Below are 22,330 nucleotides of genomic sequence, written 5' to 3'. Positions count from 1 at the left end.
TGTAAACGAGGCTGCGGGCTCAGCGCCACCTTTCTTCATATCCTTTGGGAGTGTCGCGAGGTGGCGGACTACTGGCGCCGGGTCCACACGGTTATGGGACAGGTCACCGGGGTTGTGCTGCTGCCGGAGGTGCGTCGCTGTGTCCTGAATGTGTGGGAGCCCAATGACTACAACGCGGCTCAGACTCGGTGGGCGGCCCTAGGGACCATGATTGCCAAGAGGGATATAGCGCAACATTGGGGCGCTCAACGGCCGCCCACCGTGTCTGTATGGAAGGAGAATATGGACTGGTGTATGTTTCGGGAGAAGACAGTGTATGTGGCCCGTGGCAAGCCGGGGGCATGGGGTAGAATTTGGGGTCAATGGAATGCGTATCGCGGAGGCATCTGTACGCCCCCCCTGGTAGACACTGATATCGCCATGTCCCCCTGACCCTTGACGGCTCCTGGCGCTTTTTGTAACAACCATATACGGACGTTCATCTCCCTTGACCCCCTCCCCCCCCCCTCCGTCCCCGGCCTCCCGGTACTCCTCTCTTTAGCGGATTGCTCAAATGTTCTGACTGGAGTCTCCCGGGGGCAGCCTGAACCGCACTGGTATCCCGCCTTTTGTTTTTATTGTTTTTCTTTTTGTTTCTGTTATTGTTGGACTGATGCTTGCTGTTCCTCGAGGACTATCTTGAGCCACTGCGGGGCAGTGCCCTGGGAACGGATTGCAGCTTTGATATGTGTATATTTCCTTATGTACCTAGCGGCCGGCCCGGGTGGTTGTAGGCCCATACTTGTAACCGAATTATTGTTCAATAAAAACTTTTTCCAAAAAAAAAAAAAAAAAAAAGAAAGTGGAGATACAGGGGGAACTGTTACGTTTCCTCATAAATTGTGTGATCAGAAATCAAGACCGACCAGGGGTAAATCCGGAAGAAATGCAAATTCTTACCACATGGAGTCGGAATATATCAGAGGAGAGACATGATAAACGATCATGTATAGTAGCTATGTGCCGCAAGATCCGCAAAGAAGTAGAACGAATACACGAAGAAAGATTAGCAGTAGACGAACCTGAACAAACCGAGGAGGAGGAAGAATTAGAACTGCCCACAGGACAGTTAGAAACCATGGCCTATGTAGGTAGAGGAAGATCTTGTAATAATACTAGATGCTTTACTGATCCGATACGTCCAATACATCCAGATAATAACAGAAATTTCCAAACCCCTATAATAAATATAAGGTCCCCCGAGCATTCGTTCCAAGCTGCTGACAAATTACTCCGAGAACGAAGGGGTTATCATATACTCGATTCTATGGACGAACAAGAATTAGCCAGGTCAGCCGTTCATTGGGTTGATAGTCCCGGAAAATATAGTGATGATACATTAGCGCACACGTTTTTGAACCTCACCCCAGATGAACAGCGTTTAGCTGGTATCTATATGGTTCAACAACTCCTTATATTATATAAAAGCCAACACTCCGATCCTGGTCCATTACCTGATATACTGACTGAATTACTCACGAATAAATGGAGAGGTTCAGGTACTGAGTTAATTAGAGAAATACTAGAATCCAGAAAGCAGTACATTCTTTTTGTATGTCCCGAACATGTCTCACTGCCCATAAAAGAAAGAACGACGTATTACATGGATAGACAGAATCCCTTACGCGAAGTGCACCCGATAAAAGGTGATGACAATCAGTTTAAACGTGTGTTTGTATACACACCCATATCTAAAATAGAACTATTAGAAATGAAGAAAGTGGTACCCAGTCATGACAAAGACCCAGCGGGTTTCCACCGTGAAATTAAAGACATGTTGCTCATGGGAGAGTATACCTATCCCGACATTATGACAATATTGAAGGTATTAATGCCTGCGGGCATTTACGAAAAACTCAAGGAAAAGGATTGGGAGGTGGGAGACCAGAAGATAGATTGGACAGCATTAGAAAACGAAGAAAAAGCTCGAGGTCCAGGTTCAGGGCTTGGGGAAAAGACCAAAACACTACCAGGTTTACTAGTACAGGTACTGCCACGTTTATTAACTACGAAAAAGGAAGACTGGGGTGCAATCTCAGCCTGTAAACAAAAGCACGATGAGGACACTAGTGATTTCTATGCCCGATTCGAAAAATGTTTTGGTATAAATAGTGGAATAAAAGCAAGTAGCGAATCGTATCCACATCTGTTTGTGACAAAATTAGTTGAAAATTCCTTGCCCCAAGTTAAGAATAGAGTATTGAAATTCGAGAGTACCTGGCAAGGTAACTCTCCGTCACAAATGTTACAAATGCTACAGTACCATCACAATAGAATTAGAGAGGAACAAGAACATGAACAAAGACGCATGAAAGACACGAAAATGAAAATGCTAGTTTCTCAGACAGTTCCAGCTGACGGTCATAAAAAGGGTATGACACAGTCCAGTGTTTCAGCAGGTCCTGTAAAAGGGACATGCAACTATTGTAAACAGCCAGGTCATTATGTACACGATTGTCCAGTTTTAAAACATAATATCGCCATAGGTAATACAAAAGAAAGACCACGGCCACTTAGACAGGATCAGAACCAACAAGGAGCCCCGCAGCATGCACAGTCCATGCCAGCTCCGCAACAATCTATGACAGCTCCACCACCGCAGCCTATTGCTGCCACACAAACAACGACACGACAGATGTACCAGACCGCACAGTATGACTATCCTGATTATCAACGATACTCATGAAACAGCCTAGAGAGGGAAGTTGACTTACCCCTTATCGAGGTCCCTGTAGATCAAGAAGGACCTTATGTACACAGTGAACTATTAGGCCAAGATAGAAAATTTTTACTTGATACAGGGGCAAGCCGAACAACCATAAAACGTAGTGAAGTTCCAGGGGCACCCCTCTCAGGCTCACAGAATATTTCCCTTGGTTTTTCAGGAAAACCTATCGTTAACGAAGTATCACAGCCTCTTCCCCTTACGATTGGTCCCTTGACACGAACTACAGATTTATTGCTTACTAAATCATGTCCAGAAAACCTGTTAGGTATAAAAACTTTGAAAGCTCTAGGAGCTATAATATGTTGTTCTCCGGAAGGAGTAAGATTGTTTCTACGTGATTTCAAAGGGCACTATGTGTCCCGAGACATGGATCACCGACTGCAGACTTTACCCACACATTTATGGGCACAAGGCCCTACAGATGTTGGTTGCATGAACATTACACCATATCGAGTCACACTAAAGGCAGGAGTGGTACTACCACGAATGCGACAATACAAGTTACCCCCAGATGCTGTAGTGGCTTTACTGCAAATCATTGACGAGCTTATTACCCAAGGAGTGGTTGTGGAAACCGACTCCAATGTATGTAATTCACCGATAATTCCGATTCTTAAACGAACTGATCCGAAAGCCCCGCCAGTATATCGGTTGGTTATTGATCTGCGCGAATTAAATAAATGTATTGTACCACAATACCCCGTAGTCCCAGATATTTCTTCATTACTGACAGCCATTGATTCCGAAGCAACATTCTTTACTGTAATTGATCTCAAGAATGCCTTTTTCAGCGTCCCAATAGATCCGGAAAGCCAATACTTGTTCGGATTTAGTTTAAATGGACGAAGCTTTAAATTCACACGCGCACCTCAAGGATTCACAGAAAGCCCCAGCATCTATAGCCAAGCACTGAAACGAGAACTTGACAGTATACACATGCCAGTCAACACTGCCCTGCTTCAATATGTCGATGATCTGCTGATCACCGCTAGAAGCGAACCTGAATGTGAAAAAGCCTCACTGACGGTTTTACAATTCTTGGCCGAAAAGGGGCACAAGGTGTCCCCTTCTAAGCTGCAATTCTGTGTCCAGCGAGTTGTTTACCTTGGTCACTCGCTGTCCAAGGAGGGAAGGCAGCTTACACCCGATCGCATCCAGTTAATTGCTAACATGCCAATACCCAAGACACAAAAGGAGGTGCGGGCTTTTATAGGCCTCACTTCATATTGTAGGCAGTGGATCCCTCAGTATGCATTTCTAGCAAAACCACTCATTCAGTTGACAACACAGGAGGCAGCCACATCGACTGTCCTCCCTTGGACTCAGGAACATACACAAGCTTTCGAAAGCCTAAAGAAAGCTTTATGTCAAGCACCTGTCTTAGCAACACCATGTTACAATAAACATTTTACACTCTTTGTTACAGAACGCGAAGGTACTGCTTTGTCAGTACTCACACAGGAACAAGCAGGATCACACAAACCATGTGCTTATTTTTCTAGTACATTAGATCCCGTAGCTCAGGCTCTGCCTGCGTGCCTGAAATCAGTGGCAGCGACAGCTTTAGCAATCAGACAAAGCGATGCCATAGTGTTAGGACACCAATTGACGGTACAAGTACCACATGCAGTAGAGGTTCTCTTGAACCGCACACAAACACAACACTTGACTATAGCAAGACTCACTGGTTACGAATTGACATTGTTTCAGCCACACATAGAAATCAGATGTTGTAGTACATTAAATCCTGCCACACTGTTACCAGTAAACGGAACAGACCCATTAGCACATGATTGTATTGAAGTTATTACTATCACGACGAAACCCAGACAAGACTTGACAGACGTCCCATTGTCAGACCCAGACCTGACGTTGTATGTAGATGGTTCATGTATGAGAACAAGTACAGGAGAACTAGTGGCTGCGTATGCAGTCACAACAGACACTGAAGTCATTGAAACAAATCGTATTAATACCTTATCAGCTCAAGCAGCAGAGCTCATCGCTCTGACACAAGCCTGTATTCAAGCTACGAATAAGAAAGTCAACATATACACTGATTCACGTTATGCATTCGGAGTTGTACATGACTTCGGCGTACTGTGGCGAGAGAGAGGTTATTTAACTTCTCACGGTGCCCACATTCAGCACGGACCCCTCATTCATGCCTTATTAGATGCAATACATCTACCCACTGCGATATCAATTATGAAATGTAAAGCTCATACGAAAGTTACTGATATCATTTCCCAAGGTAATGATCTAGCTGACAGAACAGCTAAACAGACTGCTCAAACTCACACATCTGACATGACAAAGACAATAGTTCCGACACCAACACATTGCATGATGGTTAAGGATCCCGCTCTTGACGTAATTGACATACAGACACATGCTACACCAGACGAAATAAAGAAATGGACTGAATTAGGAGGGATCCAAACGGATCAAGGATGGATGACGAAGGAAAAATCTGTATGGTTTCTTCCCGACTCAATGGTCCAAGTTATCATTAATACAATACATAGTCCAGCGCACCTAGGAGAAAAAGCTATGCTAGACAGCATTCAACACATTTGGTTCAACAAACATTTACGAGCAGCAGCTAAACAAAAAGTCCGTACCTGTATGATCTGCTGTCAGTTTAACCCAGGTAAAAGCATTCCCGTAGAACAGGGTGGATTTCAGCCTCCTGAGCACCCTTTTGAAGTCCTCCAGATGGATTATATCCAGATGGAACGATGTCGAGGATTCAAATATGTTCTTGTAGTTGTCTGTGCTCTTTCCCGTTGGACAGAGGCATACCCGGTTTCAGATTACACTGCCCCGACTACTGCCAAACAGTTAGTTCGAGAATTCTTCCCACGGTACGGTTTACCACGTGCTGTCTACTCAGATAACGGCCAGCCGTTCTCATCCGAACTAATGAAACACGTTTAACTTTTGTTAGGATATCAATGGAGATTTCATTGTGTCCGACACCCCGAGGCAGCAGGTCTCGTGGAACGACATAATCAAACTCTGAAAATTAGATTGTCCAAAATATGTAGAGAGAAAGGTGTCGACTGGGTAGTAGCCTTACCAGTTGCACTCTTTTACATGAGAATGGTAGCACACTCTCGAACAGGGCTATCCCCTTATGAGGTGATCTTCGGTAGACCACCAAATATGTGGGGGACGCCTATACCACGCAAAATAACTGATGTAGACTGTAATATGCTGACAGATTACCTAGCTTCCTTGATGTCTGCACTACAATCTTGTCGTTCACAGGTAGCTGCAGCCTTTCCCGACAACACCGAGGTGAAACCCCATGACGTAATTCCCGGGGACCTGGTGTTAGTGAGGAACTTTGACCGGAAGTCTCAGCTGGATCCTAGGTGGAAATCACCTCAACTTGTACTGTTAACCACGAGGACAGCCGTGAAGATCGAAGGTCGAAAAGGCTGGATACATTCAAGTCATATCAAGAAATTTCATGGATTACCATCCGATATAGAGACTAAACCCTGTATTTCCTCAAAGACAGACTCAAAGCTCCCCTTGGTTGAGCAAACGAACTCAGAACTATACAGACTAAAATTGAGGTCCAATAAGTCAGACAATTTGATTGTTTAAGTCCTCTCCAAGGTGAATCGGTTGAATTTGTCTCTGACATGTATCCTCTGGACCGGAATAGAGAAAGAAATAATCAAATCCAGTTGAAAAAACATACGTACTGTAAATCACTGCGTAGTCATTGCACAGTGACGTTATTAATTCTGTTTTTCTTATGTCTTTTAATAATCGCTGCAAGTATATTATTGCACATATATTATCCTATTTCTAAACATGTTTACAATGTTACTGCTGAACATTCTTTTAGTGAATTTCCCCCGCATGAGTTGTCCTATAGATTTGCGCTGCGCAATAACACTTTCATTAGTATGTTACATCATTCCCATCAGGCTAGCAATGCTACAAATTGTTGGATATGTGGCCGACTCCCTCCCTATCAGAACTATAAGGGAATTCTGCCTCTCTTTCCATATCCGTTCACACACAATGGCTCCTGTGGAGCATGGTTTAGTTTAATTAATTCCCTAGATTCGAATTCCGCAGTTTATCAAGACAACTGGGTATGGGGAAACCTGAACTTAGTCTTGCTTAAAGTCTGTTACCCTAACAAGGAGGGACTTCCCAAAAGAACAGGAACTGATCTAGAAAATGAAGTATATGGATTAGGTAATTTCACGCTTAATCTCATGATCCTAAATGTCGAATCCGAAGCTGCACCAATTTTGCCCGCTATGTCAGTATTTCCAGTTAAAGGTGAATTGTGTATAAGAAAGAATGGCTCCATACACATGGGCCATAGTAAATGCATCACTGTAATAGAATTCAGTGATCAAGGCAAATCTACATTTAGAGCTTCTCGCCATTCCTACTTTGTATGTGGTCAGACTGCATATACACGTTTGCCTCTAGATTGGGATGGTACCTGTTACATCGGATTCCTTTTGCCACCTGTTTTCCTAGCTCCTCCTGATTATCACAGAAATACTCATTTAGTACACAATAGACAGCAGAGAGATCTCCCAATAGTCGACTACACTGAAACAGCATGGGAAAAATACACAGATTTCAATAAAGGTCTCTTTCCCTATATAGGTACAGTCACTAATAGTAAGCTGATACGTAGATTAACCAGAACCCTTGAAGCAGTAGTAAACAAAACTATTTCCGCCTTAGGCAATTTAACAGAAGAGCAGTCTGCTATGCGGATTGTTGTGCTTCAAAATCGTCTTGTCCTTGACGTCATTCTGGCCGATAGGGGCGGAGCTTGTAGGGTCATCGGATCAAGTTGTTGCATTTTCATACCAGAAAATTCGCCATCTGTATATAAAGCCATAACTCGCATTCATAAGATTGTAAGCCAGATACACCAGAATCCAGGCACCTGGACTTGGTCCGGTTGGTTTTGGAGTGTATTATCTACCTTTGGATGGAGGGTCCTATCCTTCCTAGGTATTGGCTTTCTCATGCTATTCAGTTGCTGCTTATGCCTACAATGTGGACCAGCGATTTGTGGTCTGTGTGCCACATCGTGTATTCCACCACCAAGATTTCATTCATCCCGGAAGAAGAAAGAAGAACAAATGATGCTATATGAACAGATCAACGGATTGATGAAGATTGATATCTCTTAAGGGCAAGTAGGGGACAAGGAGGGAATGTGGAAATATGGATTTTTATGATCAGTTATGTCCCCTATCTTGGACCCCAACGGTTTCATGTATAAATCACAAGTACATGTATGTTTCCTCCAGTTCCAGTTATGAAGACGCAAACACATGTGCGGCCACCGTCAACATGTCCTCTTTCAGATCCGCCGTGAATGGGCCGGATATTCTATTCCTAAGTATGAAAGGCCACCGGCTTTATATGGTTCATTTATCCCATTTTTCAGTCCAGGCGAGTAGGCCCTGATTCTGTCATTAAGCCTTTTCCTGCCTTCTGCCTCTGAAAGCTCCAGTCTGAGCTCGCATCTGTACCCATGAACTTTGTCCTACTCCCTGCGCGGCTAACGGTGCCTGACTCGATCTGTCTGCTTGCCAAAAACTGTATTTCACCTTCAAGATTATCTGCTCTGCTCCGCTCCTCACCCAATGCATTCCTGTCTAGTAGTTTAAGTAAACATCCTTCCAGCTACCGAGCAAAAGGCCCGGCTTCTCTGTCTTTATGCAAGTAATTCATAGCCCTGTTACCATGGAATATTCCTACCCCCTCGCATCTAGTGTAGACACTTAGACGCTTGTACACGCACTAACAGTCAGTATAGTCAGTATAGCCAGTATAGAATAAGATTCTATCCTAAGAGACCTCTCTTTTTGGATAACATAGTTCTTTAAACATAGGATGTTAGATATGATTTGGGATTAGGTTGACATAACCCCAGACTTCTGTCTCCACATGTAGAGCTAAATGTCAAGTCCCCTTCACCCCCTAGTTGCACGTCAATCACACGTCATGCTGCTGCGCGCGCATCTCTGCCAAGTATTTCTGCTGACATTGCGAAATTCTTTCATGGAACCACCCTATTGTGACATCATACCTGATGACGTTCTTTAAGTTACGCCCAGTTACACCCATTTTAGTTACGCATGTATGTTCTTATCTTTGTTATCAACTGTTACGCCTCCTGCATCTGTTTCACTGTAATGCCTATTGTATATAAATGATTACTTGTCAATAAAGTTAGTCCTTCACTTCCTGAACCTTCGTGGTGATGGAATATGGAGTCCATCAATTCGAATTGATTTTGGAATAAAGCCCGTTCCGAACCTCTAATACCACGGATTCTGCCTCTTATTTTAATGAGCTATTATTATAGATTTTCCGCATCAAATTAAGTTCCGGTAATTAAATTATTTACCACAGTAATCCAAACCAAAGTGCACTCGTTAGGATTTTTTGATATATACGAATTTTATATTAGTCTTTGACTGTTGCTTCTCGCAATTTGCTGAATCAGTAACGCATTTGTAGGTGGCATTTGGAAACATATACGGTTACTACTATCCTTTGCAGCAATATGTGGCTTTCTGGTCACATTTCATGTAATATACACTAGTCTAATATGGCGTACCGTTTTTGGGAAAACCCTCCGCTACAGTCCACTTTCTATTTCATTTCCTAGCGCAGACGTCATATAACGCGAACGGAATACAGAGCATCCATTGCTTTCTCCACGCTTGGAAGTTACATGAAGACTTCGTTTCGGGTAGGTTACGAATGGGAAACTTGTGTGTGCTAAGTAAGGTTGTTAGTTGATTGTGAAAAAAACAGTGGATTAAATTTGGTTGTAAGAGGTTTTTGGCCACTTTTAGTGCATTTTTGACTTTTCGTGTGCCTCGTGATCACTAAACGGTATGCTGTTACCGGCCTCTTGAGGAAACTTTATTGATCTGCTTTTCCTCGACTCCGTGTATACATATGATCTCAGGTTTACCAATTGGGCATTTATGCCTGTTCATTGATTTTAAGGGTTATTTCTCATTTCTGATAATAGTTAGAAAATGGGATGGTATTAGCGCATGTTGGTCTGTAGCACTACATGAGACTTTTGTTTGTGGGCCAGTAAAATAAGAAAATAAAAGTTTTAAATATTTGTTGCCATGTTTCCGTTCGTGGTCTTTTTTGGTTTATGTTAATATTTGTTTTTGACACCAATTTGATACTAGTACAGTTCTGGGACACGATATATTTAACGTGGCTTTTTTATTCTAGAGTACAACTGTTTCGTAGTAGTTAACACTGTTTGTTTGGGATAGTAGAACGAGATGATTCATGTTTATCATACTTAGGCTTATCAGGGCCTGAGTAAAGCGTGCATCATTTACGCTAGTCATTTGTTCCGGGGAGAAGGATTACCAATATACCTTAAGGAATCTACAATTCCCGGCTGGCCTACATATGCCTTGATTGATGCTTGACGAATCATGGATTTCTTTAATGGATTTGTCTAATTGTGTTTAGGTGAGAACAATTTGATTAGGGTTTATTTTCTATCTCTTTCTTCTTTCATTTTCTTCATTGGTCCTTGGTGGTGGTTTCGGCTTTTCGACAGTAGGGATATACACTCTTTCTTTTGGTGTTGGTCATTTGATTAGGGTGAGTTAATAACACTTTGGCTGTTACAACATTACTTAGGGATGTATAAAATGTGTTGGATGGTATATATTGGAAAGCATGACTTATTTATTCTCTTCATAAGTAAATAGGCATAACATTGTAAGTGCACTAACAGCATACCCCTATGATTACAGCTGTGACAATGATATCTTATAGGATGGGTGACTGTTTTAGGTTTGTGATTGTTCTTTGTTTGCAGCCTTGAAAAAGTCCTTTTAGGACGAAACACGTGTCGGCTGTTGTGTACACATATCAGGATTTTGTAAGAAGACATATTAAAGAAACGTGCAAGTGAAATTCCAAAGCTATTGATGGACTCTAATTTCTGACACATTGTGGATACCAGCTTCCCTGGTTTATTATAATTGTTGTGTGCCTTAGCAATTGTGTAAAAAGTTTCTGGAGTCCTGAGAGCCTTTTGTCTCTTTTGGATTTTCGATTTATCCTCCAAAGGCAGAGGGGGATGATTTGCTTGAGAGCACCTTGAAGACTAATTCTATGGAATCTAACATTTTGCCTACATTTCTTTAAGTGGATGTGCATGCAAATGTTCTGGCAAGCTTCTGCTTGGTTCTCTGTGTGAAGGTGTATTCCTATAGTATTCATCTGAAGAACCTCAAAAAGGGAATTTTTAAAACAACTATTCTTTTGTGCTTCTTGTCTTAGCAAGCTTGTGTTTCATAAGTCATATAGTTCACAACACTTCTACTTGTGAACCTTCCACTACTGTACAGGACTGCAGACACTTCTAGAATTATTTTCCTTGCTTAAGAACAACCATGTTGTGCCCTTTATGATCATGCTCTCATATTATAGGTGTAGCGGGAAACACTAAAACTGTGAATGTAACAGAGGTCCTTATTACATGAATAACTAATCGATTAATCGTAATCTAGTAGGTACATGAATTTTCCAGCAGAACTTGTTTGTGACAGGCAAGAAAACAAGCAAAAGAACATTTTGTTCTTAACAATGTGTGCTAAGGGAATATGGGCATTTTTCTTAGCATTGTGAACCATATGCATCATTCTTTGCAAAATCTAGGTCATGGAATATCATATTCAGGGGAGAAACCTATTCTCCAGCTCTAGCAAGGGCTGTCAGCTCAATTACATAGACTAACTGATGAGGGACTTGTGATGCTTCTGCGACTTATGTAGTGCTGTAATAACATCAACAATAATGGTGTTGTTGGGGAGGAGCCTAGCGCGCAACCAAGATGGCCGCGTAGGTGCGAGGCTCCCGAGGACCTCCGCGACCTCCTGCATAAATCCTGACCATATCCTGTCCTAGACGAGGGGACTGTGTTCGTGAGACCGAGCTGAGGTGCCACCCGTTCTCCGTTTCCAAATCGGACCTCGGACACCGGCGGGAGCATCGATTGAGGTTTGCGGCCTTCTCCACGCCGGCCCCCCGGATTGGAGTTGTGGGGCGATCCGGAGATAAAGTGAACAACAGCGGCGGGCGAGGCTGGGCGATTCGCGTACCCCGCACTTTCACTTTCGCTTTCGCGCCCTCCTTGCTGCCAAGCGAGGTAGGGTCGAGAGGCGGCGTGCGGTGGTGTGGCTTCACCGGGGTGCCCTGCCGGCCCGCCAGCTGTGATCCGCCCTTCGGAGCTGTGGTCGCCCTCCCCCGGAGCCCGTGACCTGGTCTGTCAGCCCCTTTCAAGGAGATTGGCACGATTTGGGGACTGGAGCCATGTCCACGAAACAAGATGGCGACCGGGCAAAGGTGAAATCGACCCGCCGTGGCGCAGCCCCTCAGTCTAACAGCATGGACCGCTACACCCTCCAGAAGGGATCTCCAGAGGCGCCGCGTAGGTCCCCTGTTGGCCCGACTGATGCTCCTGCTTTGCCCGCGGATCTGACCCTCCGGGACGTCATGGGCGCCATCGCCGAGATGAAGGCCTCAGTGGACCAGCGCTTTGACACTCTGGCGCAAAAGATTGACTCGGTCCTCGTGGATGTGGGCCTGGTGAGGGCCGATCTGTCCAAGACGAATGACCGGGTCGACTCTTTGGCCCACACCACCTCGGGCCTCACAACGGACGTGGCGGCCCTCCAAAAGGAGGTGCGCCGACTGGGCCAGGCGAGCGCCCTGATGGATCGTCGACTGGAAGATTCCGAGGGTCGGGCCCGGAGGAACAATGTTCGCATTGTCGGGGTGCCGGAGGGACGTGAGGAGGAGGCGGCGGATCTGTTTGTGGAGGACCTGATCCTCACCCGTCTCCAGCCCCGGGGGCTGAGTAAACTCTTCGCAGTGGAACGTGCCCACAGGGTCCCCGGAGGGAGACCTAAGATCGGAGCCCCTCCGAGGCCTCTCATTGCCCGGATCTTCAATTTTCGGGACAGAGACGCTATCCTGCAGACTTCTAGGCAACAAGGACCGGTCAGACTCGACAATATGGACGTAAACTTCTATCCTGATTTTACTCCGGCGGTCCAGAAGCAGAGACTGAGTTTTCTCGGAGTCAAACGTCGCCTACGGGACCTGAACCTCAAGTACGCGATGCTTTTTCCAGCGAAGTTGAGGGTAGAGGTGGATGGCCGCACGCACTTTTTTGATCGTCCCGAGGCGGCCGGGGACTGGTTGGACACTTTGCCCGGGGATCGGGGCCGGGGGGGGGGGGGGCGCGGTTGGTGGGGAGGGCTTGCCGGATCAGAACTGAGGGACTAATAGTAGGCCTTGCTCTGGACAACATTATTGTCATCATTGACTGATTGTGTGGGTTCCCCTCCCGTGGAGGTCGTACGGGATCTCTTGGGGGCTTTCCCTCCTCCTCTGGGGGACTAGTTAGTGTTTTCATCTATGGGGCGACAGGCACACTGCACTTTGGGGGGGCTGTTTGGGCTCATGCAGGGGTGCAGGGAGGGGGGAGTTCTGTTGGGACGGGTGGGTTGGGGCGGGGTGTTGTTTGTTTTTACCGCAAGGCAAACCCTTTACTGTATTGGTGTTTTTGAGGTGCTCTCGGGGGGACGAATGATGGCTTCCGTATGTGATGGGGGGTAGGGACTTGACTTTGTTGTCTTGGAACGTTAATGGACTGGGGGAATGGATTAAGCGAGGTGTGGTCCTGCAGTATCTGAAACGAATTTCGCCAGATGTGGTCTTTCTGCAGGAGACACACCTTAATGGTAATTCCTTTTGTGCCATGAACCGGCGTGGCTATCGTTTGGTGGCCCACTCGGGCTTCACGTCTGGCTCGCGGGGGGTGGGCATCATGGTTAAGAACTCGCTCCCGCTGGAAATAGATGAGGTGCGCCATGATGAGAGGGGACGCTACACTGCCTTGGTGGGGAGAATGGAGGGCAAAGTGGTTGTCTTTGTTTCAGTGTATGTCCCACCGGGGCTACAGTCTACCACTTTTGCGGACCTGGGGCGCCTCCTCCTTGACCTTCCGGGGGGGCTTCTGGTGGTTGGGGGGGATTTCAATGCTGTGGTTTCTGGGACAATGGATCGTCACCCCCCTAGGGACCTCCCCCGGGCGCAGGCGTGGCTGTCCGGCCTCTTAGATGCATTGGGACTGGTGGACTGCTGGCGCTTAAAACATCCCACGCAGCTGCAATACACCTTCCATTCGGGTGCCCATGGTAGCCTCTCGCGGCTTGATCATATCCTTGTCCCTGCGGCCTATGCTGGGAGGGTGGGAGAGGTGCGCCATCTGGCGCGGGGTATTTCAGATCACTCCCCGCTCCTGTTGCACTTTGGTGTCCTCCCGAGGGGGGAGGGCAGGGTAGCTCCAATCAATGCCTGGTACCTGCGCGACCCCACTATTCGTGCTGACCTGATTAAATCCTTGCAGCGGTATTTCGAGGAGAATGTGGGGTCTGTCCCTTCGGCTATCTCCCTTTGGGAGGCCTTCAAGACAGTTATTAGGGGGGAGGCCCTCTCCTTCATATCCCATGCCCGGAGGCGCGAGCAGGAGGAGGTGACCCGAGTGGAGGCCGAAATTATTGAACTAGAGGGTGATTTGGGGAGTGGGGTGACGGATGCTGCACTGCATGTTCTACACCTTAAGCAAGCGGCCTATAGGGCCCTCGTCACGGAGGCAGCCAGGGGCCTCAGTAGAGAGCAACAGGGGCGACTGTATGATGTGGGTGATAAGGCTGGTAAATTGATTGCGTGGTTGGATAAAAAGGAGAGAGCGAGTCGTGTGGTTCCGCTGATTGAGAGGATGGATGGTGTACGTGTCACCGAGCCAGAAGACATTGTTTCTTGCTTCGCGGATTATTTCCGCGAGGTGTATTCCCCGGTCTCTCCCTGCTCGGAGGCGGATTCCCATGCCCTGCTTCGAGATATCGCGCTGCCCTCCCTTTCGGTGGAGGACAGGGAGTCGTTGGATGCTGCTCCGACCTCGGACGAAATTGCCCTCGCCATACGCTCGGTCGCATCTGGCAAGGCCATGGGCCCGAACGGCATCCCTATTGAGTTGTATAAGCTGCGACTGGACGTACTGGCACCCCACCTCCGCGCGATGTTCCTGGCGGCCCACTCGCGGGGCTCCCTCCCGCCGGACCAACGTCTGGCTACAATCGTGGTGATTCACAAGGAGGGGAAACCCCGAGACCGGGTTAACTCCTATCGGCCTATCTCGCTCTTGAATGCGGAGCCCAAAATCCTTGCCAAGGTGCTTGCCAACCGGCTGGTCGGCGTGGTGGGCGACTTGGTCCACCAAGACCAGTCTGGCTTTATCCCCCATCGCAACACGGCCCTCAATCTGCGGCGCTTGCACGGGGTGCTCGCGCGTGTTCCGTTTGTGCGGGAGCCGGCCATCTTGGCGTCCTTAGACGCCACCATGGCGTTTGACACGCTCGAATGGCCATACATTTGGGCGATGCTGGCGAAATTTGGATTTGGACCGGGATTCATCAGCTGGGTCAAATTGTTGTACTCGGGCCCGTTAGCGCAGGTGGTAGTGAATGGGCGAGTCTCGGCCCGGTTCGCGCTGGGACGGGGCACGCGACAGGGTTGCCCCTTGTCGCCGCTCCTGTTTGCATTGGCCTTGGAACCCCTGGCGGAGTGGCTGCGGTGGCACCCTTCCATCCGTGGTCTCCGTTGGACCCCCGAGTATGAGGACCGCGTGTCCCTCTACGCTGACGATATCCTTTTGTACCTAGCCTCCCCGCGCAAATCACTGATTGTCCTGGTTGATGTCCTGCGCTCCTTTGGCCGTAACTCAGGCCTTGTCATCAACTGGGCTAAATCATGTGTCTATGTGCTTTCCGGGGAGGCTCCCGTCCTCCCGCGGGGATGTCCGATCCAGATTGCCTCGCAGGGGTTTCGGTACCTGGGTGTCTATATCACGCTGGACCCGGAGGCCCGCTACGAGCGAAACTTGCTTCCCCCCCTCCAGCGCTTGAAGGAGGACGTCGCGCGCTGGCGGCGCCTGCCGCTTTCGCCGCTCGGCCGGGCGGCATTGTTTAAGATGATGTCGTTGCCGCGCTTCCTGTACGCTCTCCAGAACACTATGGACCTAGTCCCGGCGCGCTACTTCCGTGAGGTGGAGAGTCTACAGCGCCGCCTGTTCTGGGACGGGAGGCCGCGTATAGCCCTGGCGAAGTTGACGCTCCCGTGGTATGACGGGGGGATTGCCCTCCCGGACATTAAGCGGTATTACTGGGCCTCCCAGCTAGCTGCAATTAATCACGGCCTCTATGGGCCCGCCTTGAACCCGGCATTTGAAATGGACAAGATGCTCCTGCCCGGTGGCGACTACAATCGAGCACTCTACTCTGGCGCGCCGGATCCCCACTTGACGGGGCCCACGCGTGTCATGGTGCGGGTGTGGCACGCGGCCAATGCAGCTATGGGGTGGAAGGACCGTTTGACCCGGGCGTCGCCGTTGTATGCGCCTCAGCGGTTGGGCTCCCTGTGGACCTCGAAGGGCTTCGAGAAGTGGGACACGATTGGCATCAGTAAAGTGGGGGACCTCTGGACGAGAGGGGGATTTAAAACATTCGAGACACTGCAGACGGAGTTTCAGCTGCAGGGCAGTGAATACTTTCTGTACTTGCAGGTCCGTCATGCGCTGGGCTCCGTCTTCCCAGACGTCGCCTCCATCCCGGAGTCTTCCCCCCTGGAGGATAGAGTGCTGGATGGCCACGTTCCGGATGGCACGATCTCCCTCATTTACAAAAAATTGATTAATGACCGCTCGGGCCTGCTGACCGGCCTCCGGGAGGCCTGGGTGGCCGACGGGCTGGAGTTGGATGACGAGGACTGGATTTCCGCGGTGGCCTCTCCGAAGGAGGTGGCCATACCGGCTCGCCTTCGCTTCGTCCAGCTTAAGATACTCCACCGGGTTTACATGACGGGGCCAAGGCTTCTGCGTATGGGCTATGCTGAGGATGGGTTGTGCAAGCGTGGGTGTGGTGCTTTGGCGACTTTTTTGCATATTTTGTGGGAATGCCCGAAGGTGGAGCGATTCTGGCGTGGTGTGCATGAGGTCCTGCGTCTGGTTACGCATGTCGCACTGTTGCCTGAAGCGAGGAGATGCTTGCTGAATGTGTGGGAACCAACTGATTACTCGGTTCCGCAGACGCGATGGGTGACTCTGGGATATATGATAGCTAAGCGTGACATCGCCCAACTGTGGGGATCCCAGCGGCCCCCGGCGGTGTCGGCCTGGAAAGAACATATGGATTGGTGCATGTACCGAGAAAAGGTGGTGTATGTGGCGAGGGGCAAGCCTGGGGCGTGGGTGAAAATATGGGGCCCCTGGAACGCCTACCGCGGGGGTATCTGCGAGCCACCACTGCTGCCTGCTGCCTCACCGGCTCCGTCCCCCTAGTGGACCCCCTCCCCCAGCCTCGGGCACAGAGTTCCCCCAGTCCTGGACTTGTTTCCCTTCCCCCTCTTCAGATTCCTGTGGATGGTCGGGGTCCCTCATTTGAGGAGCACGTGTGGTTACCTTCGATTGCGGGTTGCCTTGCGGGTGTGGTTTTTCTATGTTGTTGTGTGTGTATAAAACGAAACCGTATTGTGGGCTTAAAGTCAGGTGGCCCACGTCGTTGATGTCTCCTGATTTACTTCCTTGCAACGCCAAGTGCCCTTTTGTAAGTTTGTCAGTTGCTCCTGTCACTCTAGCGGCCGGCCGGAAGGTTGTAGGCCCATACTTGTATATACTTGAGATTGCAATAAACGGTTTCAAAAAAAAAAAAAAAAAAAAAAAAAATAATGGTGTTGCCACCTGAGAATTTGGAACAAAAACCACCAACATACAATTCTCCTTAAAGTTCAAATAAGGGAACATCAGTCTATTCTACCCATCCTTTCATTCTTATCTAATTCCATATTACATCAGTTTACAGACAGGATGGGCAGTAACATGGCGTATTTATTTATTCATTTTGTTAATTCTAACAATTTGTTCAAACAGTATTACTTAATAGCCAATTAGACTTGCACTGGTGAGGTGCTTTGTCTCTATTTATTCAAGAACATATTCACAGCATTCTGTGGAATGAATGACTAAAGCGAGCCCAACCAATTGTCTCATGGCCGTTCCTAGACAGCTTAGACAGGCTCCAGAGAGAGAGAGCGGCAAAGAGAAAGCATACAACAAGAAGCTGTCCTGCATACTTACCGCGCAGACCAGCTCACACAATACACATAATAAAACACATAAGCCAAGAAAAACATAAAACATAAAACGCACAGCTGTTTTGTGCACGCACAACACAAAGCAGGACCCGACAATACATATACCAAACAAAGAAACCAAAGAAAAACACAGTGTTACTTTCATGCACCCCAGACACCTCATGCAGAGTTAATTTACTAATCCTTAATTTGCCCAGGAGCTAATCTCCTACGCAAGTCTCCTATCCCCCTTCTACAGTAGGTAACCTAAACAGGTGACCTCCTGTCAACAATATTTACCCCTTTTTTGGCAGCTGGGCACAAACAGACTTGTAGGAGGTAAATAGCAAGGGAAACCCAAACCAAGGAGGCCATGTCCAATACTATGGGACTGTACAACTTTGTAAATTTTGGTGTACAAGCACACTGAGCTAACTAGAAAACATTAATCCAATAACCAACTACCAATTCCTTTAGGGATTGTACTGTTTTAACATGATGGCACATGAATGCAAGCTTAATTTCATGGCCTTTTTATATGGCCCTAGCACAACAATTTTAATTTAAAAACCATTATTCGGTACACACGGCAGAGCTGTTCTCTGCACATGGCCCACAGATGCTGCTGCCCCTTGATAAAGTTATTCAGCAGTCTCAAGAAAACAGTAATATCCCCATCTACTCCTAACAGAATATGCAATGTTTCCTTTAGCTAATGTTACCTAAAACAGATCTGTGGTGTCCAATCTTGTTCCAGGAAGGCTTAATCAAGGCCATAAGGTCATTGAAACAACTAAGTAAATTCTTCCATTTCTTAAATGTAGTTAAATTACTAATGACGATATCCTAAATATTATTAACATGAATTGAGAATTATTTTGACCCTAATTTTCCTAGGCACATTATAGCCTCAGAGATCATTAGAGCAAAGTTTACATTACCTGTAGTGTTTTACCCTACAATGTTAGAATCAGGAAATTTAATTAATACAAAGGAATTAATTTGTTAAACTACTCTTCAACATTACAAGCAGGTATTATATCTATGTTTTTCCTATTTAGAACAAGTGGCACTGGAGTGTGCGTTTGCTTAACACGTGTTATTTGCTGTAGGGCAGAATAGAAGCAAATCTGCTGAAAAGGAATATGTTCCCCATTCAATCAAATACAGCCCTGTTTACTTATTTATTTATATTATTATTACTACAAGGGCTATAGATTAAATGTACCACATGCATTTACACAATTATATATGTACATGTGCACATCAGGAAACGTTGTGTCACACACTATCACTTAGGCTAACCTCACATTAAAAAATGCTCCAAAACTCCCTGTGTGGACATTTTGCCTTCAGTAGTACTGATCAGTTCTAAATATAGAACTTGGTCTCTGACCCTTAAACCTATTGTACCCTGTCTGAGCAAGGCTATCCCAATGTGGGCATCACAGCTCAAAGTAACTCGCGAGAAGCATGACTGAGGGGCTGACTTCGGTGGTGATACTTTAAAGGTAGGATGTAACTTTTGCTGTCTCATTTTTTTATCTTGTGCACTGTGCGTTCTTGCACCTAAAGAACGAGCTCAATATGTTAGTTTTCATAATGCCATAATGCGCCCTGAATTCTTGTGCATAAAGGCATGCAATGTATTTCACATGTCTGTACAGCTACTCTTTGCATATTTTTTAATAGCCTTTGAATTTGACACTGCAGCCATTAGACCATACTAGAAATCATATTTTAATTTTGTTACTAAGAGACAGTAATATTGTCATTGTTAGAGAAACTAATATTCACCTTCTTAATTTTGATGCACAATATATTTAACCATTGAGACATTGAAATCTTAATGCACACTTTGCACAGGGTAATTTTCTACAGTGCTAAATATTGTTGAATTTTCACAATAGTGGTATTAGACAGTATAGAGATCATAATAATGGAAAAACGATTTTAGTGCAATGACTTTTAACAATTTTTTTTCATGTAGTCATTTTTTTTTTGAAGAATGCTCACTAATCCTTTGGTTGTTTCCACATATGAAAGGCAAGCCTTATTCCTTTCCTTCTTTCTTTAAATGCATTTATGTATAACACTTAAAAAAACTGCTTTCAAAACTAAGCACAGAAGCTTTACTGAAACATAGAACGTTTGTGTCACTTTTTAGAGGGCAGTAATTATTTACCCTCAGATGTGCCTATTAGGAAAGCAACAAGAAAGAAAGTCCTTACTTTTATCCTTTCTCTTTTATGAAGCTGTATTTCTAACTTTCAAAATCAGTAGTCTTTAATGCACGTGCTTTTATACCATTTTGTACCAACTAGCTTGTGCCCGGGTAAAGCCATGTGTTATTTACTCAGCTGTGGTTTATGGCCAGCAGGCGTTAGCTTCTACGCTTTTTCAGGAGAAAAGGCCTTGTGCTCTAGGACTGATAAATCCTGTCTGACATTTAATGGCACAGGGCCCCTTATAATACCATCTGTTTTCAATATAACAGCAATGTGCTGTATTCTAGTGTCCTCACAGAAACCTAAAAAGTTGATAAACCACTCAGTACCTCCTTTTGCTCTGGCAGACAACTTCCTTCGGACACACAGCGTGAGCAGCTGTTAAAAGCTCTCTTTCTGGTGCTTGGAATGAGCATGGTTCATTCTATTTAAAACCCGGGCATTCCAAGCCAGTCCAAATCTATCGCTGGCAGTGTAGTAAAAGAAGGACGCTTTTATTTTAGCAGCAATCAATTACTCAGATAATGTGAATGCCTTTTAATATTTAATATGATGGATCTAAGGATAATGCTGTAACATTTTGTATTGAGTCCTAGTTGTGTAAAACACACAAATTCGGTTTTTTTTCTGTGAGGCCTACTTTTTCCTATTGAGTTTTAATTCTAATTTTTTACCATTGTGGCAATATAATAATTGAATGTTCACACATCTATACTTTGTTACTGCTTTACTTTTAATAGTAGTGTACAGCTACTTAACATATTTTATATAATTCATTCTTTGAATCTTAAAGTATAATTCTTCCAATGGCATCTGCAGAACATAATGACGACAACAAACCAAATTGAACTCATTCCAGACATATTCAAGAAGGGGCCACACACTCATAACACACAACACAGCTTGTTGAGGTAAGCCATTCTTACACAAAGAGCACAGTCGCTACTCACTCAAACAAGTACTTCACAAGCATTACCACCGGTGTCAGTCAACAAACCACAGAGACACTCAAGCACACAATCAACACACAAATCAACACTTAGGACAAAAACAAGAGGCAGCCCACAGACTGTAGTCAAACCAAACCAATTGTAAATACCAATTGTAAATCATATTTACAAACATAAGAGCTCTCAAAAGCAGTCCAGAGACGGCACCAAGACAAATAAACAGCCCAAAGACTGTTCCATGTTACAGGCTCTAGCCCCAGACCTTTTCCAAAATACACCAAATTACCAGATGGGCTGGCGGAACACTCAAAAACGCTACGTATCACCACTTACAAATTTTACTAAGTGCGTAGATCAGGATCCTTTTTTCATATATTTGTTCCACAGTGTACTATACATTATGGAAGAAATACCGTATTTTACACACATATGTCTGTTGGGTGTCCCCTCTGGGGAGCCGGCTGACTTTTTTTCTAAATCCATTGTGGTACCACCAAGACAACAACACATCCTATGAAGTGCGCTAATAGCAGGCATGCCAAAATTATTTTAATAAATATAATATTATCAGTTAAATAGTACTATCCCCAAATATAGTACCGATCCGAATATACCAAAAATAGAGAAAAATCTCCTCATTACCTTCCCATTTTTATTGCAATAGAAAGGTCCAATCCAAACCAAAATCTTGGCCAAGCAAATCCAAAGTCAAAAGTGTTGCGACCTTACCAAACAAAAGTCTCCAGCTTCCAACTGCCAATTTCCTGTGTGACCTAATGGTCTCTGGAAAAACTTACGCCAAAGGAGATCTCAGTCGGGACCGGCCACCACCTGGAGGGTCAGATCGAGAAAACCGGAAAAACACGTTGGTCTGCAAAGACTAAGGTGCCGATCACAATCCGGTAAAAACCGGGTACGAACCGTCGGACGGAGCATATTCTCCGTCCGACGCGTACCCGGTCGTCAAAATATACAAACATGGAATTACGATTCGCACGGGTACACCATTACCGTACGAATCGTAAAAAAGACCGACCGAACAAAAAACACCTACCAATGCGATCCGGGAAAGCGCCGACCTGACGTCGGGACGCACGCAGCCAGCCATTCACGACCCAGGAATCACGATT

This window comes from Triturus cristatus, chromosome 1_2, assembly GCF_964204655.1.
Source record: "Triturus cristatus chromosome 1_2, aTriCri1.1, whole genome shotgun sequence".
Classification (NCBI taxonomy): domain Eukaryota; kingdom Metazoa; phylum Chordata; class Amphibia; order Caudata; family Salamandridae; genus Triturus; species Triturus cristatus.
This window is presented reverse-complemented; position numbering follows the sequence as displayed.